Below are 23,160 nucleotides of genomic sequence, written 5' to 3' on the forward strand. Positions count from 1 at the left end.
GGACCAATCAAACAGTCACACAATCATAACCTTGACCAATCAAAAACAACAATCTGCAGTAGGCTTGGGCAGTATCCAGTATATACCTTATACCGGGGTATTTGAAAATAGCCACGGGATGTTTTTTCAATACCGTCAATACCATTGAAACAATTTTTTTGAACCTCCCGAGTGGCGCAGTGGTCTAAGGCTAGCTGTGCCACTAGAGATCCTGGTTCGAATCCAGGCTCTGTCGTAGCCGGCTGCGACCGGGAGACCAGTGGGGCGGCGCACAATTGGTCTAGGGTAGGGGAGGGAATGGCCGGCAGGGATGTAGCTCAGTTGGTAGAGCATGGTGTTTGCAATGCCAGGGTTGTGGGTTTGATTCCCACGGGGGGCCAGTATGAAAAAACAATAATGTATGCACTAACTGTAAGTTGCGTCTGCTAAATGACGTAAATGTAAGTTTTTCAATATATTGTTATATTTGTAGCTACTTTTTAAGTCAATACCTGCAGTCAACTTGTGCAATATGTTAGGAGATAAAGCAGGTCGCGTTCTTCATTTCACTTGTTACATTATTTTACATTATGAATCTTACCGTAGTTCCCCAGAACAGTTGAGCCAGTCACGTGTTTGTTTGTAAATAGCACAACAGGAGAAAACGGAAGTGGGTGAGTCCAGCTGTGTATTGACAGAGGTGGCATTTTGTATTAAAAGTCAACATTGTTTTTTTTGCTTCAATAGAGTAATCAGGGGTGTGCAACCATAGTTTTCCCTCACAGAAAATCCATTAGTGCAACACATTCGGCAGAAAGTAGCTACGTTTTCATCAGATGACAACAGAAGTGCAACACTATTTGGCTGGCAGTCACACAAGCTTAAGATGAAAAATAAACACATTTTTTTGCTAAAACTATGCATGGCCATCATATGTCTAATGTTTATCATAGAAATAATGTAGCCTACTAAATTTCCTAATGTTTTAAAGTTAATATTTTCATTTTACCACAGAAAAGTAGCTCCAGTCAGAACGCTGTCTGCTGATGGAATGCCCATTAGTCAGAACGCTGTCTGCTGATGGAATGCCCGTTAATCAGAACGCTGTCTGCTGATGGAATGCCCATTAGTCAGAGTGCTGTCTGCTGATGGAATGCCCATTAGTCAGAACGCTGTCGGCTGATGGAATGCCCGTTAGTCAGAGTGCTGTCTGCTGATGGAATGCCCGTTAGTCGGAACGCTGTCTACTGATGGAATGCCCGTTAGTCAGAACGCTGTCTGCTGATGAAATGCCCGTTAGTCAGAACGCTGTCTGCTGATGGAATGCCCGTTAGTCAGAGTGCTGTCTGCTGATGGAATGCCCGTTAGTCAGAACGCTGTCTGCTGATGGAATGCCCGTTAGTCAGAACGCTGTCTGCTGATGGAATGCCCGTTAGTCAGAACGCTGTCTGCTGATGGAATGCCCGTTAGTCGGAACGCTGTCTGCTGATGAAATGCCCGTTAGTCGGAACGTTGTCTGCTGATGGAATGCCCGTTAGTCAGAACGCTGTCTGCTGATGGAATGCCCATTAGTCAGAACGCTGTCTGCTGATGGAATGCCCGTTAATCAGAGCGCTGTCTGCTGATGGAATGCCCGTTAGTCAGAACGCTGTCTGCTGATGGAATGCCCGTTAGTCAGAACGCTGTCTGCTGATGGAATGCCCGTTAGTCAGAACGCTGTCTGCTGATGGAGTGTCCATTAGTCAGAACGCTGTCTGCTGATGGAATGCCCGTTAGTCAGAACGCTGTCTGTTGATGGAATGCCCGTTGGTCAGAACGCTGTCTGCTGATGAAATGCCCGTTAGTCAGAACGCTGTCTGCTGATGGAATGCCCGTTAGTCAGAACGCTGTCTGCTGATGGAATGCCCGTTAGTCAGAACACTGTCTGCTGATGGAATGCCCGTTATTCAGAACGCTGTCTGCTGATGGAATGCCCGTTAGTCAGAACGCTGTCTGCTGATGGAATGCCCATTAGTAAGAGCGCTGTCTGCTGATGGAATGCTCGTTAGTCAGAGTGCTGACTGCTGATGGAATGCCCGTTAGTCAGAACGCTGTCTGCTGGTGGAATGCCCGTTAGTCAGAACACTGTCTGCTGATGGAATGCCCATTAGTCAGAGTGCTGTCTGCTGATGGAATGCCCGTTAGTCAGAATGCTGTCCGCTGATGGAATGCCCATTAGTCAGAGTGCTGTCTGCTGATGGAATGCCCGTTAGTCAGAATGCTGTCTGCTGATGGAATGCCCATTAGTCAGAACGCTGTCTGCTGATGGAATGCCCATTAGTCAGAACGCTGTCTGCTGATGGAATGCCCGTTAGTCAGAGCGCTGTCTGCTGATGGAATTCTCGTTAGTCAGAGTGCTGACTGCTGATGGAATGCCCGTTAGTCAGAACGCTGTCTGCTGGTGGAATGCCCGTTAGTCAGAACACTGTCTGCTGATGGAATGTCCGTTAGTCAGAATGCTGTCTGCTGATGGAATGCCCGTTAGTCAGAACACTGTCTGCTGATGGAATGCCCGTTAGTCAGAACGCTGTCTGCTGGTGGAATGCCCGTTAGTCGGAACACTGTCTGCTGAATGAATGCCCATTAGTCGGAGTGCTGTCTGCTGATGGAATGCCCGTTAGTCAGAATGCTGTCTGCTGATGGAATGCCCATTAGTCAGAACGCTGTCTGCTGATGGAATGCCCGTTAGTCAGAACGCTGTCTGCTGATGGAATGCCCGTTAGTCAGAGCGCTGACTGCTGATGGAATGCTCGTTAGTCAGAGTGCTGACTGCTGATGGAATGCCCGTTAGTCAGAACGCTGTCTGCTGGTGGAATGCCCGTTAGTCAGAACACTGTCTGCTGATGGAATGCCCGTTAGTCAGAATGCTGTCTGCTGATGGAATGCCCGTTAGTCAGAACGCTGTCTGCTGATGGAATGCCCGTTAGTCAGAACGCTGTCTGCTGATGGAATGCCCATTAGTCAGAGTGCTGTCTGCTGATGGAATGCCCGTTAGTCAGAATGCTGTCTGCTGATGGAATGCCCATTAGTCAGAACGCTGTCTGCTGATGGAATACCCGTTAGTCAGAACGCTGTCTGCTGATGGAATGCCCGTTAGTCGGAGCGCTGTCTGCTGATGGAATGCTCGTTAGTCAGAGTGCTGACTGCTGATGCAATGCCCGTTAGTCAGAACGCTCTCTGCTGGTGGAATGCCCGTTAGTCAGAACACTGTCTGCTGATGGAATGCCCCTTAGTCAGAATGCTGTCTGCTGATGGAATGCCCGTTAGTCAGAGCGCTGTCTGCTGATGGAATGCCCGTTAGTCAGAACGCTGTCTGCTGATGGAATGCCCATTAGTCAGAACGCTGTCTGCTGATGGAATGCCCGTTAGTCAGAAAGCTGTCTGCTGATGGAATGCCCGTTAGTCAGAACGCTGTCTGCTGATGGAATGCCCGTTAGTCGGAGTGCTGTCCGCTGATGGAATGCCCGTTAGTCAGAACGCTGTCTGCTGATGGAATGCCCGTTAGTCAGAACGCTGTCTGCTGATGGAATGCCCGTTAGTCAGAACGCTGTCTGCTGATGGAATGCCCGTTAGTCAGAGTGCTGTCTGCTGATGGAATGCCCGTTAGTCAGAACGCTGTCTGCTGATGGAATGCCCATTAGTCAGAACGCTGTCTGCCAATTGAATGCCCATTTGTGAATTCTCATCTGTGAATTCTCATCGGAGTGGAGAAGTGCAACTGACGCACAACATTAGTCTGAAGCCGAACGGAAATTACAGAAGCATTTTAGAACTGGCAGCAAGATATTTCTTATGCGTTTTATCATTTTTTCCTGCCCGAAAAACTCAGAAATCTGCGTTATGAAGGCCTAAATTTAACCTGCAAGTCATCTAAGTAAGTTACTGAATTAATAAGGTGACAAGGCATCATATTGTGTTAGCTTTCTGCCGAGTTTGAGAAGTCAAAGCCCTTTGGATGAGTTATCTGTACAGCTGCCACTGCTTGATTTCCTTGTGTTTTTTCCTCGTCCGTTCTCGGCCTGTCTGCTCCTCCCCCCTCTTCTCTGAGCAGAGCAGGCCCGTTGCCCTAGCGACTCCAGACTCCACACAGACACAGCGTGTACGCATGCCGTTTCAGAGTCAGTACTGTTCTTCCTTCAGACGAGCACGTGTAAAAAACTTTGTTCATTTGCACAATGTCTCTCGTTCACATTTGTTTGTAAATGTCCAAACTCACCAAAAATGGCATTGTGTAGCTCCTACCTACATACTGTATGTCTAACTTTATGAGCTGGATTACCTGTCTTTGTGGCCGTTAGCGTATTTAGCTAGCAGCCTCCATGGAAATTCACTATTACTTGTGCTAATTTTGTTAACATTCTGGTAATAGACGCCCAATGGGCTTTTTTTCGTGTTTATTTGGCGCCCCCTTGTGTATTAAAGCAGTAGTACAGTAAATCCCGGGATTAGAGAAGGAAGGTATGACTACATGAAAATCTGGAATACCGCCCAACCCTAATATGCTGGACGACATAAAAAAACAGATACTTGAGATCAACCACCCAATCAGAAATCAGTATACCTCTCAGAACAACACTGGGCTCCCGAGTGGCGCAGTGGTCTAAGGCACTGTATCTCAGTGCTAGAGGCGTCACTACAGACCCTGGTTCGATTCCAGGCTGTATCACAATCCAGCTGTGATTGGGAGTCCCTTAGGGCGGCGCACAATTGGTCCGGGTTTGGCCGGTGTAGGCCGTCATTGTAAATAAGAATTTGTTCTTAACTGACTTGCCTAGTTAAATAAAGTTTTTTTTTTTAAATAGTCTCCTCATAAAACACTGGCTTCACTTCTAATCAGGAAGTTGCCCTGCAGTTTGTCTCATGGAGGATGATCAAGTATATGAGGGACACATTAATTAAGACACACTGTACTACAACACCAGAGTGAGATCATATGTACATTCAGGTTTAACCAGGCTAAGATACCCTAAGATAGATATAAAGCGTTACATGGGCTTGCTCCTACCTATCTTTCCGAGTTGGTCCTGCCGTACATACCAATACGTACGCTACGGTCGCAAGACGCAGGCCTCCTAATTGTCCCTAGAATTTCTAAGCAAACAGCGGGAGGCAGGGCTTTCTCCTATAGATCTCCATTTTTATGGAACAGTCTGCCTACCCATGTGAGAGACGCAGACTCGGTCTCAACCTTTAAGTCTTTACTGAAGACTTATCTCTTCAGTAGGTCATATGATTGAGTGTAGTCTGGCCCAGGAGTGTGAAGGTGAACGGAAAGGCTCTGGAGCAACGAACAGCCCTTGCTGTCTCTGCCGGGCCGGTTCCCCTCTCCACTGGGGTTCTCTGCCTCTAACCCTGTTGCAGGGGCTGAGTCACTGGCTTGCTGGTGCTCTTTCATGCCGTCCCTGGGAGGGGGTGCGTCACTTGAGTGGGTTGAGTTACTGACGTGATCTTCCTGTCTGGGTTGGCGCCCCCCCTTGGTTTGTGCTGTGGTGGAGACCTCTGTGGGCTATACTCGGCCTTGTCTCAGGATTGTAAGTTGGTGGTTGAGGATATCCCTCTAGTGGTGCGGGGGCTGTGCTTTGGCAGAGTGGGTGGGGTTATATCCTTCCTGTTTGGCCCTGTCCGGGGTTTCTTCGGATGGGGCCACAGTGTCTCCGGACCGCTCCTGTCTCAGCCTCCAGTATTTATGCTGCAGTAGTTTATGTGTCGGGGGGCTGGGGTTAGTTGGTTATACCTGGAGTACTTCTCCTGTCTTATCTAGTGTCCTGTGTGAATTTAAGTATGCTCTCTCTAATTCTCTCGTTCTCTCTTTCTCTCTGAGAACCTGAGCCCTAGGACCATACGTCAGGACTACCGGGCATGATGACACCTTGCTGTCCCCAGTCCGCCTGGCCTTGCTGCTATTCCAGTTTCAACTGTTCTGCCTGCGGTTACGAAACCCCTACCTGTCCCAGACCTGCTGTTTTCAACTCTTAATGATCGGCTATGAAAAGCCAACTGAGAGACCTGAGCCCTAGGACCATACGTCGGGACTACCGGCCGTGGTGACTCCTTGCTGTCCCCAGTCCGCCTGGCCTTGCTGCTATTCCAGTTTCAACTGTTCTGCCTGCGGTTATGGAACCCCTACCTGTCCCAGACCTGCTGTTTTCAACTCTTAATGATCGGCTATGAAAAGCCAACTGAGATTTATTCCTGATTATTATTTGACCATGCTTGTCACTTATGAACATTTTTGAACATCTTGGCATGGTTCTGTTATAATCTTCACCCGGCACAGCCAGAAGAGGACTGGCCACCCCTCATAGCCTGGTTCCTCTCTAGGTTTCTTCCTAGGTTTTCGCCTTTCTAGGGAGTTTTTCCTAGCCACCGTGCTTTTACACCTGCATTACTAGCTGTTTGGGGTTTTAGGCTGGGTTTCTGTACAGCACTTCGAGATATTAGCTGATGTAAGAAGGGCTATATAAAATAAAATTGATTGATTGATTGATACCCCGGCCCTCAGATCAAATGCTAGCCTGGCTGGCTGGTGTAAATCAACTGACTGGCTGAATGCTGGCTGGCTGGCTGGTATAAATCAACTGACTGGCTGACTGAATGCTGGCTGGCTGGTATAAATCAACTGACTGAATGCTGGCTGGCTGGTATAAATCAACTGACTGGCTGAATGATGGATGGCTGGTATAAATCAACTGACTGAATGCTAGCCTGGCTGGCTGGTATAAATCAACTGACTGGCTAAATGCTGGCTGGCTGGCTCGGATAAATCAACTGACTGGCTGAATGATGGATGGCTGGAATAAATCAACTGACTGACTGAATGATGGATGGCTGGAATAAATCAACTGACTGGCTAAATGCTGGCTGGCTGGCTGGTATAAATCGACTGGCTGAATGCTGGCTGGTATAAATCAACTAACTGGCTGAATGCTGGCTGGTATAAATCAACTGACTGGCTGAAGGCTGGCTGGTATAAATCAACTGACTGGCTGAATGCTGGCTGGTATAAATCAACTGACTGGCTGAATGCTGGATGGCTGGTATAAATCAACTAACTGGCTGAATGCTGGCTGGTATAAATCAACTGACTGGCTGAAGGCTGGCTGGTATAAATCAACTAACTGGCTGAAGGCTGGCTGGTATAAATCAACTGACTGACTGAATGCTGGCTGGTATAAATCAACTGACTGACTGAATGCTGGCTGGTATAAATCAACTAACTGGCTGAATGCTGGCTGGTATAAATCAACTAACTGGCTGAATGCTGGCTGGTATAAATCAACTAACTGGCTGAATGCTGGATGGCTGGTATAAATCAACTAACTGGCTGAATGCTGGATGGCTGGTATAAATCAACTAACTGGCTGAATGCTGGCTGGTATAAATCAACTAACTGGCTGAATGCTGGCTGGTATAAATCAACTGACTGACTGAATGCTGGCTGGTATAAATCAACTAACTGGCTGAATGCTGGCTGGTATAAATCAACTAACTGGCTGAATGCTGGCTGGTATAAATCAACTAACTGGCTGAATGCTGGCTGGTATAAATCAACTGACTGGCTGAATGCTGGCTGGCTTCAGATCTAATGCTGACTCTGTCTCTGATCCTGGGGGAGAGGAGTTTCATATTTCATATTATATTACATTACAGTTGATTTATGACATTCTAAATAATGTTAATCCCTTTTCTTCTGGTTTTTACAGCTCTCTTTGTACGCTGGAGAAGCTGGGTTTGACTTGGTGTACTGTATTGTGTTCTGGATGGATGGCTTCAGGGCTTTAATGGAGATGTTAGGGGAGGAGAGGAGAGGAGAGGAGAGGAGAGGAGAGGAGAGGAGAGGAGAGGAGAGGAGAGGAGAGGAGAGGAGAGGAGAGGAGAGGAGAGGAGAGGAGAGGAGAGGAGAGGAGAGGAGAGGAGAGGAGAGGAGAGGAGGACTAACCTCCACATTTCTCTGTGCAGATTGAGAACGGCACTTTGGAACGAATTGATGCGTCTCCCTACAAGTTGGTCTCTGCCTATTGTTCATGCTCCCAGCACACAGAATTTTCCCTATTAGTTATAACTATCAACGTTTCCCTTTACTGTGGCAATTGTGATCGAATCAACGCAATATTAGCCACTTTCAATGCAACATACCGAAAACAAAACTATGCAAGAGATTTTGCTTTAGGCAGGACGCTTCGGGGTAGGATTCTATTGCACACGACTCAGCAAACACTCTACACAGACCAGCGCTGCATAACCAATCAGAGCTGCAATAGGCCTACTGTTTATGCAAATAGACCATTGCCATATATGGATCTGTGCCATTTACTTTGAACTGGACTGTGTTTACAGCTGTGGTCGTGAGTAGATGCGCTTGTTTTGAGATCAAAGTGAGAGCTGCGTGTAGCCACGTGTGCACATTTTGTTCATATCCTTTGCTAGTTAGTGAGTTATTAGCCCAGTTATAGATCATTTGTAGTCAGCAATAGGGGAGGGATTGCTTCCTACAAGAGCACAAAACGTGTACATTTCTAGACATATTAGAAAAGTGAGTCAGGTAAAGAGCTTTTTTTTTTGTCTTAAAGGGGCAGTGTTGTATTTTGAGACAGCTAAGGAGCCAATAGGAAGAGGGTCTCATAATTTGTCGGATTCTCTGTATTAATGGTATGGGAATAATAATGCATTTTATTTTGCATCAAACAACACAGCAACATTTTCAGTCACGTCTTTGTCTGAAGGACAAGTGGATAAACAGGTTCATGTCAAGCCCTGCATGTTTTTTTTCAAAAGTCTCATGGAATGTGGGCCTACATTGAACACCACACATTGGATGCTACTGTAGGCTGAATGATAGAACAACTATTTCCATGTTAAAATGTTATGGGATGCATTTTCTCAATTGTTTTTCTCCACTCTGGTAGGCCTACATTATGATCAAATATCCACAGCAGCCTACTTGGCCACTAATTAAACTGTAACTTAAAGCGGCTACAGCCTCAGTGTTCACAGTAAACGTAAGCTGGAAGTAGCACAGAATTTTCACAACGTTCAAGTTTGCGCTCAGCAGAACTGACATTTGCTCAGTGCCTCATTTTTTTTTGAGGGAACATTGCTATAACTGCAAAGCTCATTGGGTGTTATGTTTCCTCTGTTTATACTGCTGTCCTGATGTATGTTGTCCCAGGGAAGTCTGGGGGTTACTGTTGTCCCTGGATTGTCTGGGGGTTACTGGTGTCCTGATGTTGTCTGGTGGTTACTGGTGTCCTAATGGATAGTTACTGGTGTCCTGATGTTGTCTGGTGGTTACTGGTGTTCTAATGGATAGTTACTGGTGTCCTGATGTTATCTGGTGGTTACTGGTGTTCTAATGGATAGTTACTGGTGTCCTGATGTTATCTGGTGGTTGGTGGTCTGTCTGTCTGTCTGTCTGTCTGTCTGTCTGTCTGTCTGTCTGTCTGTCTGTCTGTCTGTCTGTCTGTCTGTCTGTCTGTCTGTTCTCTCTTATCTCGCTCTGTCATTACCCTGCCTGGTGTTGCTTGGTAAACATAGGTATCATTACTCTGTCATTACCCTGCCTGGTGTTGCTTGGTAAACATAGGTATCGTTACTCTGTCATTACCCTGCCTGGTGTTGCTTGGTAAACATAGGTATCATTACTCTGTCATTACCCTGCCTGGTGTTGCTTGGTAAACATAGGTATCATTACTCTGTCATTACCCTGCCTGGTGTTGCTTGGATAAACATAGGTATCGTTACTCTGTCATTACCCTGCCTGGTGTTGCTTGGTAAACATAGGTATCGTTACTCTGTCATTACCCTGCCTGGTGTTGCTTGGTAAACATAGGTATCGTTACTCTGTCATTACCCTGCCTGGTGTTGCTTGGTAAACATAGGTGAATCTAGCTGCCTTTCTGTCTCTGTCTGCCCTACTCCAGACCTTTCTGCCTCTGTCTGGCTGACTCTTGCCTTTCTGTCTCTGTCTGCCCTACTCCAGGCACAGCCCATCCCAACCCATTCATTATTCCCTGGGTTTCCTCACTGGGTTGAGTGAATGAGGCTGGTTTGAGAGGCTGTGTCTGAGTGGTCCCCACTAAAAGCCATCTCCTCTCCCACACAGCTGCTAATGCAGGCCTAATGAGATTTGGAGGCTTGGAGTTACTCACATTCAGACTACATTACCCATATTACCCATAATTAATTTGGGACCTGTCCTCCCCTCAGAAGCACAAAAACCCACCAACCTCATCTTCTCCCATTATCTCAATTTCACCTGTCCATTTACCTCTGGCCAGACATGAAGATAGAACACATTGTCTGGACAGAGCCAGCTACAGTGGAGAGCTGAGAGATCACAGTTCCATAAACACTGCAGCTAAACTGGTACAACAATGCTTGTAAACGGCAAGAAAGGAAATCAATCTGTGGGCTGTATTCCCTGAGGTTGGGTTGTAAACAGATACAGACCAGGGGATTGTTGCACGATACAACGGCAGAACAAGAGAACTGATTATGTTTTCCAAGGCTGGATCCATTTCATGTCTGAAATGAGACAGATAGAGAGAGAGAGAGAGAGAGAGAGAGAGAGAGAGAGAGAGAGAGAGAGAGAGAGAGAGAGAGAGAGAGAGAGAGAGAGATGTTTCATGATGTGGAAATACATCTCCTTTATGTTTTCCATCCATCACTAACTCCAGCCATATCTAACTCCAGCCATCACTAAACAGCCATCACTAAACAGCCATCACTAAACAGCCATCTCTAACTCCAGCCATCACTAAACAGCCATCACTAAACAGACATCACTAACTCCAGCCATCACTAACTCCAGCCATCACTAAATAGCCATCACTAAACATCCATCACTAAACAGCCATCACTAACTCCAGCCATCATTAACTCCAGCCATCACTAAACAGCCATCACTAACTCCAGCCATCACTAAACAGCCATCTCTAACTCCAGCCATCACTAAACAGCCATCACTAACTCCAGCCATCACTAACTCCAGCATTATTTACCTTCAGAGGTGAACGTATCAAACCAGTTGCCGTGATAATTTTTTTTGTTGCTGTGCACTCTCCTCAAACAATAGCATGGTATTTTTTCACTGTAAAGTGTAAATATTGTACAATCCAGGTGTGGAAAGCTCTTAGAGACTTACCCAGAAAGACTCACAGCTGTAATCGCTGCCAATGGTGATTCTAATATGTATTGACTCAGGGGTGTGAATAATTATGTAAATTAGATATTTCTGTATTTAAGTTTTTATACATTTTCAAAAAACATGTTTTCACTTTGTCATTATGGGGTATTGTGTGTAGATGGGTGGGGGAAAAAATCAATGTAACCCATTTTGAATTCAGGTTGTAACATAACAAAATGTGGAATAAGTCAATGGGTATTAATATCGTCACATCGTTGTTCAGTGACGGCAGTAATTGATCTGATGATCATAATGCATAAATAGTGTTATTCCATCATTTACATGTATGTATTCAAATAGCTACAGTTGTCTTGTAAACTGAGCATGTCTAATTCAGAAGCGCCAGATAGAATCTTATAGTGGAACCCAGATTGACATTTCAGAGCCATAGGATTCTAACTGCAATTACACCACTCAAAAAAAAAAAAAAAGAATTCACTACAAAACAGTTCTGAGATCTGGGATGTAAAAACTTTGATGCTCAGTATCTCAGAACTATGCTTTGCGTAGATAGAACCTAATAGGCCATAAAATCTTTGTATATATTTTTTTACAGACAGACATTTTATTTAATTTTGTCTACAACACATTTTTTATTATGTTATAATATTTTAACAATAAATTCCAAATGCAAGATTCATAAGTAAATTATCAATTTCAAGCAATTTTGACATGCTAAAAGACCAGGTGGCCTATGCTAGTAATCGCTGCTTGATGTCCCATTGCTGGTGAGCTTGAAAAGTAAACAGTTATAATTATTGATCTCCAAACAATTTTTTGGAGCTGCATATTGATTTATGTCAATCCTCTCTCCCTGCAGTGTGCGCTGCACTTGATCCCATAGCTGTACAGCAAATCGGCAATCTGTTTGCTCGCTCAGTGGTTCTCAAACGATTCGACCCGACCACCCAACCACGCACATGCACGCGCGCACAGGGAGAACACGCACAGGGAGAACACGCACTGCGCAAATGTAGCCGTAAACGGGTGATGCATTTTTCAAAACACAAGATACTGAAATAAAATGCGTTTTTTACACCTGCATTTTGAGATGAAAGTCATTCATGTTAGTAGTCAATATCAACTAGGGATATGATGTCACATTGTCACTTCTCTGGAGTCCAGAGCAAACAGGACCATATGGCCTGTGTGCAGCGGGGGGTTGTGGGATAGAATGGAAAGCAATTCATTAATTGGCCAGAATATGTTGCATTTACATCCCATAAGTATTGAAGGCAGTGTGATGTCACAGCTATTTTTAGACATATAGCCACCACTGAGGTATAGAATTACAACACACCCAAACTAAGCTTATCTGAAATAAAACAATTATCAATGAAATCACCAGGTTGTTCTGGAAAAGATGCGTCCATACCAAAGCACAGATTAGATGGGTTTTTTTAAACAAGAATTTGGTGCAATGCCGTAGGCCTATGTTAGATCGAATAAGCAAAGGTATAAACACCAAATACATATGTAGCCTATTAAAATATAGATATTTTAAAACTAAATAAACCCATTTAGTTTCACACTCGACACCCCCCCAAAACCTTCTCACTGCGCTAGCTCATCCAACCTGTGTTGATTGACAGTTTTCTGGTCCAATCAGAGGGCCGAGTGTGCATTACACTAGCCAATAGGTTTCTTTGCAAGTGCGATACTGTCTTTTGTATTTGTATTAGTATTTATTATGGATCCCCATTAGTTCCTGCCAAGGCAGCAGCTACTCTTCCTGAGGTCCAGCAAAATTAAGGCAGTTATACATTTTAAAAACATTACAATACATCCATAACAGATTTCACAACATATTAAGTGTGTGCCCTCAGGCCTCTACTCTACTACCACATATCTATAACACAAAATCCATGTGTACATGTGTGTATAGTGTGTATGTTATCGTGTGTTTGTACACATGTGTCTATGTTTGTGTTGCTTCACAGTCCCTGCTGTTCCATAACATGTATTTTAATCTGTTTTTTTTTAAATCTAATTTTACTGCTGGTATGAGTTACTTGATGTGGAATAGAGTTCCATGTAGTCATGGCTCTATGTAGTACTGTGTGCCTCCCATAGTCTGTTCTTGACTTGAGACCTCTGGTGGCATGTCGTGTGGGGTATGCATGGGTGTCCGAGCTGTGTGCCAGTATTCCAAACAGACAGCTCGGTGCATTCAGCATGTCAACACCTCTAACAAATACAAGTGGTGATGAAGTCAATCTCTTCCTCCACTTTGAGCCAGGAGCTGCCCTGTTTTCAAGAACTCCCTCTTTGTGGCACCTGACCACACGACTGAACAGTAGTCTAGGTGCGACAAAACTAGGGCCTGTAGGACCTGCCTTGTTGATAGTGCTGTTAAGAAGGCAGAGCAGTGCTTTATTATGGACAGACTTCTCCCCATCTTAGCTACTGTTGTATCAATATGTTTTGACCATGACAGTTAACAATCCAGTTTCCTCGAAACAGTTTAGTCTCCTCAACTTGCTCAATTTCCACATTTATTCATTAATAGATTTAGTTGAGGTTTAGGGTTTAGTGAATGATTTGTGTAAAATACAATGCTTTTAGTTTTTGAAATATTTTGGACAAACCTATTCCACAGCCATCACTAAACAACCATCACTAAACAGCCATCACCCAGTCAGTCCACCACACAACAAAAGATGAGGCATCTGTTTTCAATCAACCCGCCAGACACCACACCAAACGTTGGCAACACACCTTTCCTCCTCCTCTCTCTCTCCTTTCCTCCTCCACTATCTCTCCTTTCCTAATCATCCTCTCTCTCTCTCCTTTCCTCCTCCTCTATCTCTCCTTTCCTCTTCCTCCTCTCTCTCTCCCCTTTCCTAATCCTCCTCTCTATCTCTCCTTTCCTCTTCCTCCTCTCTCTCTCCCCTTTCCTAATCATCCTCTCTCTCTCTCCTTTCCTCCTCCTCTATCTCTCCTTTCCTCTTCCTCCTCTCTCTCTCCCCTTTCCTAATCCTCCTCTCTATCTCTCCTTTCCTCCTCCTCCTCTCTCTCTCCTTTCCTAATCCTCCTCTCTCTCTCCTTTCCTCCTCCTCTATCTCTCCTTTCCTCTTCCTCCTCTCTCTCTCCCCTTTCCTAATCCTCCTCTCTATCTCTCCTTTCCTCCTCTCCCCTCTATCTGTCCTCAGCACTGTTGCTAATGACTCTGTGGGAGGCAGAGCAACACCTGCTGTTGATACTGTCATAGCGGCTGACACAGAGGTCACAGATAGCAATACCCATCTACTCCATCCCTTAAAATCAACATAAAATATAGTTGGCCTAGCTGAATCACTATTCTCACTGATGTCAGTGAGATAAGGGGGGAGGAGTGAACACAGAGAGAGAGAGAGAGAGAGAGAGAGAGAGAGAGAGAGAGAGAGAGAGAGAGAGAGAGAGAGAGAGAGAGAGAGAGAGGAGAAAGAGAGAGAGAGAGAGGAGAGAGAGAGAGAGAGAGAGAGAGAGAGAGAGAGACAGAGAGAGAGAGAGAGAGAGAGAGAGAGAGAGAGAGAGAGAGAGAGAGAGACAGAGAGAGAGAGAGAGAGAGAGAGAGAGAGAGAGAGAGAGAGAGAGAGAGAGAGACTGCAGGACGTGTTTAATGAGCAATCCTAGTGTAGAGGGATCTAATCTAAGAGCAGCCTTCCAGCTGCACCTCTAATCACCATTACAGTCTATAGTCTAATAACCTGGGAGGGCTGAGCCAGCACATGGCAGGACAGAGGATAACACAGGACAGAGGATAGACAAATAATACTGTAATGTATCCACTGTATAGTCTTGAACTAACAGAGTGGCTGAATAGTTAATTCTCCTCAGTTCTACTACTTATGGATTGAATATAACAAAGGTGAGAGGATCATTAAAATGATCTGATTATTCTAGTCAAACTGTGTGTATGTCCAACAAACTAACACGTCTCACCATCTTACCGAGGTTGTGTGAGAAAGGAAAGGATTGAGATGTCTTAGTTAATGGATAATGCTCCTGATGGAACACCAAGTCACCTTTTCACTGAAAGATATAGGGGAGTGACGAGAGGAGGAGAGAGGGGAGAGAGGGGGAGAGAGGAGGGAGAGGGGAGAGAGGGAGGAGGAGAGGGAGAGGGGAGAGGAGGGGGAGAGGAGGAGAGAGGCGTGGGTGATGCGCTGGTACCTATCATCTGAAGCTGTTTCACCTTGCTACTGTTTGCTGCCTGTGTCTGACAGTGACTGAGTCACACTGAGGAGCAGTGCTGAGTGTGACCTTCCAGAGATACCACAGACACGGCCAGTAATACACTCTCTCTGTCTCTCTCTCTCTCTCTCTCTCTCTCTCTCTCTCTCTCTCTCTCTCTCTCTCTCTCTCTCTCTCTCTCTCTCTCTCTCTCTCTCTCTCTCTCTCTCTCTCTCTCTCTCTCTCTCTCTCTCTCACACACTCTCTCTCTCTCTCTCTCTCTCTCTCTCTCTCTCTCTCTCTCTCACTCTCTCACTCTCTCACTCTCGTCCCATCTCCTCCTCTCTCTCTGTCTCTCTCTTCCCATCTCCTCCTCTCTCTCTCTCTCTCTCTCTCTCTCTCTCTCTCTCTCTCTCTCTCTCTCTCTCTCTCTCTCTCTCTCTCTCTCTCTCTCTCTCTCTCTCTCTCTCTCTCTCTCTCTCTCTGTCTTACTCCCTCCCTCAGGTCATGTAAACCAGAACATGATAAATACCAGCTCCCCAGACCACTAACTCCTGACTGGCCTTGCCCTAACTCACCAGACCACTAACTCCTGACTGGCCTTGCAGCAACTCACCAGACCACTAACTCCTGACTGGCCTTGCAGCAACTCACCAGACCACTAACTCCTGACTGGCCTTGCCCTAACTCCCCAGACCACTAACTCCTGACAGGCCTTGCCCTAACTCACCAGACCACTAACTCCTGACTGGCCTTGCAGCAACTCACCAGACCACTAACTCCTGACTGGCCTTGCAGCAACTCACCAGACCACTAACTCCTGACTGGCCTTGCCCTAACTCACCAGACCACTAACTCCTGACTGGCCTTGCCCTAACTCACCAGACCACTAACTCCTGACTGGCCTTGCAGCAACTCACCAGACCACTAACTCCTGACTGGCCTTGCCCCTAACTCACCAGACCACTAACTCCTGACTGGCCTTGCCCTAACTCACCAGACCACTAACTCCTGACTGGCCTCGCAGCAACTCACCAGACCACTAACTCCTGACTGGCCTTGCCCTAACTCCCCAGACCACTAACTCCTGACAGGCCTTGCCCTAACTCACCAGACCACTAACTCCTGACTGGCCTTGCCCTAACTCCCCAGACCACTAACTCCTGACAGGCCTTGCCCTAACTCACCAGACCACTAACTCCTGACAGGCCTTGCCCTAACTCACCAGACCACTAACTCCTGACTGGCCTTGCCCCTAACTCACCAGACCACTAACTCCTGACAGGCCTTGCCCCTAACTCACCAGACCACTAACTCCTGACTGGCCTTGCAGCAACTCACCAGACCACTAACTCCTGACTGGCCTTGCCCTAACTCACCAGACCACTAACTCCTGACTGGCCTTGCAGCAACTCACCAGACCACTAACTCCTGACAGGCCTTGCCCTAACTCACCAGACCACTAACTCCTGACTGGCCTTGCAGCAACTCACCAGACCACTAACTCCTGACTGGCCTTGCAGCAACTCACCAGACCACTAACTCCTGACTGGCCTTGCCCTAACTCACCAGACCACTAACTCCCTGACTGGCCTTGCAGCAACTCACCAGACCACTAACTCCTGACAGGCCTTGCCCTAACTCACCAGACCACTAACTCCTGACTGGCCTTGCCCTAACTCACCAGACCACTAACTCCTGACTGGCCTTGCAGCAACTCACCAGACCACTAACTCCTGACTGGCCTTGCAGCAACTCACCAGACCACTAACTCCTGACTGGCCTTGCCCTAACTCACCAGACCACTAACTCCTGACTGGCCTTGCAGCAACTCACCAGACCACTAACTCCTGACAGGCCTTGCCCTAACTCACCAGACCACTAACTCCTGACTGGCCTTGCAGCAACTCACCAGACCACTAACTCCTGACTGGCCTTGCAGCAACTCACCAGACCACTAACTCCTGACTGGCCTTGCCCTAACTCACCAGACCACTAACTCCTGACTGGCCTTGCCCTAACTCACCAGACCACTAACTCCTGACAGGCCTTGCAGCAACTCACCAGACCACTAACTCCTGACTGGCCTTGCCCTAACTCACCAGACCACTAACTCCTGACTGGCCTTGCAGCAACTCACCAGACCACTAACTCCTGACTGGCCTTGCCCTAACTCACCAGACCACTAACTCCTGACTGGCCTTGCCCTAACTCACCAGACCACTAACTCCTGACTGGCCTTGCAGCAACTCACCAGACCACTAACTCCTGACTGGCCTTGCCCTAACTCACCAGACCACTAACTCCTGACTGGCCTTGCCCTAACTCACCAGACCACTAACTCCTGACAGGCCTTGCCCTAACTCACCAGACCACTAACTCCTGACAGGCCTTGCCCTAACTCACCAGACCACTAACTCCTGACAGGCCTTGCCCTAACTCACCAGACCACTAACTCTGACAGGCCTTGCCCTAACTCACCAGACCACTAACTCCTGACTGGCCTTGCAGCAACTCACCAGACCACTAACTCCTGACTGGCCTTGCCCTAACTCACCAGACCACTAACTCCTGACTGGCCTTGCCCTAACTCACCAGACCACTAACTCCTGACTGGCCTTGCCCTAACTCACCAGACCACTAACTCCTGACTGGCCTTGCCCTAACTCACCAGACCACTAACTCCTGACAGGCCTTGCAGCAACTCACCAGACCACTAACTCCTGACTGGCCTTGCAGCAACTCACCAGACCACTAACTCCTGACAGGCCTTGCCCTAACTCACCAGACAACTAACTCCTGACAGGCCTTGCCCTAACTCACCAGACAACTAACTCCTGACAGGCCTTGCAGCAACTCACCAGACCACTAACTCCTGACTGGCCTTGCCCTAACTCACCAGACCACTAACTCCTGACTGGCCTTGCAGCAACTCACCAGACCACTAACTCCTGACTGGCCTTGCCCTAACTCACCAGACCACTAACTCCTGACTGGCCTTGCCCTAACTCACCAGACCACTAACTCCTGACTGGCCTTGCCCTAACTCACCAGACCACTAACTCCTGACTGGCCTTGCAGCAACTCACCAGACCACTAACTCCTGACAGGCCTTGCAGCAACTCACCAGACCACTAACTCCTGACTGGCCTTGCCCTAACTCACCAGACCACTAACTCCTGACTGGCCTTGCCCTAACTCACCAGACCACTAACTCCTGACTGGCCTTGCCCCTAACTCACCAGACCACTAACTCCTGACTGGCCTTGCCCTAACTCACCAGACCACTAACTCCTGACTGGCCTTGCCCTAACTCACCAGACCACTAACTCCTGACTGGCCTTGCAGCAACTCACCAGACCACTAACTCCTGACAGGCCTTGCAGCAACTCACCAGACCACTAACTCCTGACTGGCCTTGCCCTAACTCACCAGACCACTAACTCCTGACTGGCCTTGCCCCTAACTCACCAGACCACTAACTCCTGACTGGCCTTGCCCTAACTCACCAGACCACTAACTCCTGACTGGCCTTGCAGCAACTCACCAGACCACTAACTCCTGACTGGCCTTGCCCTAACTCACCAGACCACTAACTCCTGACGGGCCTTGCCCTAACTCACCAGACCACTAACTCCTGACTGGCCTTGCCCTAACTCACCAGACCACTAACTCCTGACTGGCCTTGCAGCAACTCACCAGACCACTAACTCCTGACTGGCCTTGCAGCAACTCACCAGACCACTAACTCCTGACTGGCCTTGCAGCAACTCACCAGACCACTAACTCCTGACTGGCCTTGCCCTAACTCACCAGACCACTAACTCCTGACTGGCCTTGCCCCTAACTCACCAGACCACTAACTCCTGACTGGCCTTGCCCTAACTCACCAGACCACTAACTCCTGACTGGCCTTGCCCTAACTCACCAGACCACTAACTCCTGACTGGCCTTGCAGCAACTCACCAGACCACTAACTCCTGACTGGCCTTGCCCTAACTCACCAGACCACTAACTCCTGACTGGCCTTGCAGCAACTCACCAGACCACTAACTCCTGACTGGCCTTGCAGCAACTCACCAGACCACTAACTCCTGACTGGCCTTGCAGCAACTCACCAGACCACTAACTCCTGACTGGCCTTGCAGCAACTCACCAGACCACTAACTCCTGACTGGCCTTGCAGCAACTCACCAGACCACTAACTCCTGACTGGCCTTGCAGCAACTCACCAGACCACTAACTCCTGACTGGCCTTGCAGCAACTCCCAGTCCACTAACTCCTGACTGGCCTTGCCCTAACTCACCAGACCACTAACTCCTGACTGGCCTTGCAGCAACTCACCAGACCACTAACTCCTGACTGGCCTTGCAGCAACTCACCAGACCACTAACTCCTGACTGGCCTTGCCCTAACTCACCAGACCACTAACTCCTGACTGGCCTCGCAGCAACTCACCAGACCACTAACTCCTGACTGGCCTTGCCCTAACTCACCAGACCACTAACTCCTGACTGGCCTTGCAGCAACTCACCAGACCACTAACTCCTGACTGGCCTTGCCCTAACTCACCAGACCACTAACTCCTGACTGGCCTTGCCCTAACTCACCAGACCACTAACTCCTGACTGGCCTTGCCCTAACTCACCAGACCACTAACTCCTGACTGGCCTTGCCCTAACTCACCAGACCACTAACTCCTGACTGGCCTTGCCCTAACTCACCAGACCACTAACTCCCTGACAGGCCTTGCAGCAACTCACCAGACCACTAACTCCTGACTGGCCTTGCCCTAACTCACCAGACCACTAACTCCTGACTGGCCTTGCAGCAACTCACCAGACCACTAACTCCTGACTGGCCTTGCCCTAACTCACCAGACCACTAACTCCTGACTGGCCTTGCATAAACCAGCTCACCAGACCACTAACTCCTGACTGGCCTTGCCCTAACTCCCCAGACCACTAACTCCTGACAGGCCTTGCCCTAACTCACCAGACCACTAACTCCTGACTGGCCTTGCCCTAACTCCCCAGACCACTAACTCCTGACAGGCCTTGCCCTAACTCACCAGACCACTAACTCCTGACAGGCCTTGCCCTAACTCACCAGACCACTAACTCCTGACTGGCCTTGCCCTAACTCACCAGACCACTAACTCCTGACAGGCCTTGCCCTAACTCACCAGACCACTAACTCCTGACTGGCCTTGCAGCAACTCACCAGACCACTAACTCCTGACTGGCCTTGCCCTAACTCACCAGACCACTAACTCCTGACTGGCCTTGCAGCAACTCACCAGACCACTAACTCCTGACAGGCCTTGCCCCTAACTCACCAGACCACTAACTCCTGACTGGCCTTGCAGCAACTCACCAGACCACTAACTCCTGACTGGCCTTGCAGCAACTCACCAGACCACTAACTCCTGACTGGCCTTGCCCTAACTCACCAGACCACTAACTCCTGACTGGCCTTGCAGCAACTCACCAGACCACTAACTCCTGACAGGCCTTGCCCTAACTCACCAGACCACTAACTCCTGACTGGCCTTGCCCTAACTCACCAGACCACTAACTCCTGACTGGCCTTGCAGCAACTCACCAGACCACTAACTCCTGACTGGCCTTGCAGCAACTCACCAGACCACTAACTCCTGACTGGCCTTGCCCTAACTCACCAGACCACTAACTCCTGACTGGCCTTGCAGCAACTCACCAGACCACTAACTCCTGACAGGCCTTGCCCTAACTCACCAGACCACTAACTCCTGACTGGCCTTGCAGCAACTCACCAGACCACTAACTCCTGACTGGCCTTGCAGCAACTCACCAGACCACTAACTCCTGACTGGCCTTGCCCTAACTCACCAGACCACTAACTCCTGACTGGCCTTGCCCCTAACTCACCAGACCACTAACTCCTGACAGGCCTTGCAGCAACTCACCAGACCACTAACTCCTGACTGGCCTTGCCCTAACTCACCAGACCACTAACTCCTGACTGGCCTTGCAGCAACTCACCAGACCACTAACTCCTGACTGGCCTTGCCCCTAACTCACCAGACCACTAACTCCTGACTGGCCTTGCCCCTAACTCACCAGACCACTAACTCCTGACTGGCCTTGCAGCAACTCACCAGACCACTAACTCCTGACTGGCCTTGCCCCTAACTCACCAGACCACTAACTCCTGACTGGCCTTGCCCTAACTCACCAGACCACTAACTCCTGACAGGCCTTGCCCTAACTCACCAGACCACTAACTCCTGACAGGCCTTGCCTAACTCACCAGACCACTAACTCCTGACAGGCCTTGCCCTAACTCACCAGACCACTAACTCCTGACAGGCCTTGCCCTAACTCACCAGACCACTAACTCCTGACTGGCCTTGCAGCAACTCACCAGACCACTAACTCCTGACTGGCCTTGCCCCTAACTCACCAGACCACTAACTCCTGACTGGCCTTGCCCTAACTCACCAGACCACTAACTCCTGACTGGCCTTGCCCTAACTCACCAGACCACTAACTCCTGACTGGCCTTGCCCTAACTCACCAGACCACTAACTCCTGACAGGCCTTGCAGCAACTCACCAGACCACTAACTCCTGACTGGCCTTGCAGCAACTCACCAGACCACTAACTCCGACAGGCCTTGCCCTAACTCACCAGACAACTAACTCCTGACAGGCCTTGCCCTAACTCACCAGACAACTAACTCCTGACAGGCCTTGCAGCAACTCACCAGACCACTAACTCCTGACTGGCCTTGCCCTAACTCACCAGACCACTAACTCCTGACTGGCCTTGCAGCAACTCACCAGACCACTAACTCTGACTGGCCTTGCCCCTAACTCACCAGACCACTAACTCCTGACTGGCCTTGCCCTAACTCACCAGACCACTAACTCCTGACTGGCCTTGCCCTAACTCACCAGACCACTAACTCCTGACTGGCCTTGCAGCAACTCACCAGACCACTAACTCTGACAGGCCTTGCAGCAACTCACCAGACCACTAACTCCTGACTGGCCTTGCCCTAACTCACCAGACCACTAACTCCTGACTGGCCTTGCCCCTAACTCACCAGACCACTAACTCCTGACTGGCCTTGCCCTAACTCACCAGACCACTAACTCCTGACTGGCCTTGCCCTAACTCACCAGACCACTAACTCCCTGACTGGCCTTGCCCTAACTCACCAGACCACTAACTCCTGACTGGCCTTGCAGCAACTCACCAGACCACTAACTCCTGACAGGCCTTGCAGCAACTCACCAGACCACTAACTCCTGACTGGCCTTGCCCTAACTCACCAGACCACTAACTCCTGACTGGCCTTGCCCTAACTCACCAGACCACTAACTCCTGACTGGCCTTGCCCTAACTCACCAGACCACTAACTCCTGACTGGCCTTGCAGCAACTCACCAGACCACTAACTCCTGACTGGCCTTGCCCCTAACTCACCAGACCACTAACTCCTGACGGGCCTTGCCCTAACTCACCAGACCACTAACTCCTGACTGGCCTTGCCCTAACTCACCAGACCACTAACTCCTGACTGGCCTTGCAGCAACTCACCAGACCACTAACTCCTGACTGGCCTTGCAGCAACTCACCAGACCACTAACTCTGACTGGCCTTGCAGCAACTCACCAGACCACTAACTCCTGACTGGCCTTGCCCTAACTCACCAGACCACTAACTCCCTGACTGGCCTTGCCCTAACTCACCAGACCACTAACTCCTGACTGGCCTTGCCCCTAACTCACCAGACCACTAACTCCTGACTGGCCT

The 23,160-nt window shown here is 48.6% G+C and overlaps 1 protein-coding gene across 1 annotated transcript in view; it reads right to left on the bottom strand.

Moving 5' to 3' along the window:
- The window catches only part of LOC121543743 (RNA-binding motif, single-stranded-interacting protein 3-like), a 151,042-nt gene that overhangs the window by 89,080 nt on the left and 38,802 nt on the right, over positions 1 to 23,160 (bottom strand). The gene's annotated exons all lie outside the window — the stretch shown is intronic.

This window comes from Coregonus clupeaformis, unplaced genomic scaffold (genome assembly GCF_020615455.1).
Source record: "Coregonus clupeaformis isolate EN_2021a unplaced genomic scaffold, ASM2061545v1 scaf0486, whole genome shotgun sequence".
NCBI lineage: Eukaryota > Metazoa > Chordata > Actinopteri > Salmoniformes > Salmonidae > Coregonus > Coregonus clupeaformis.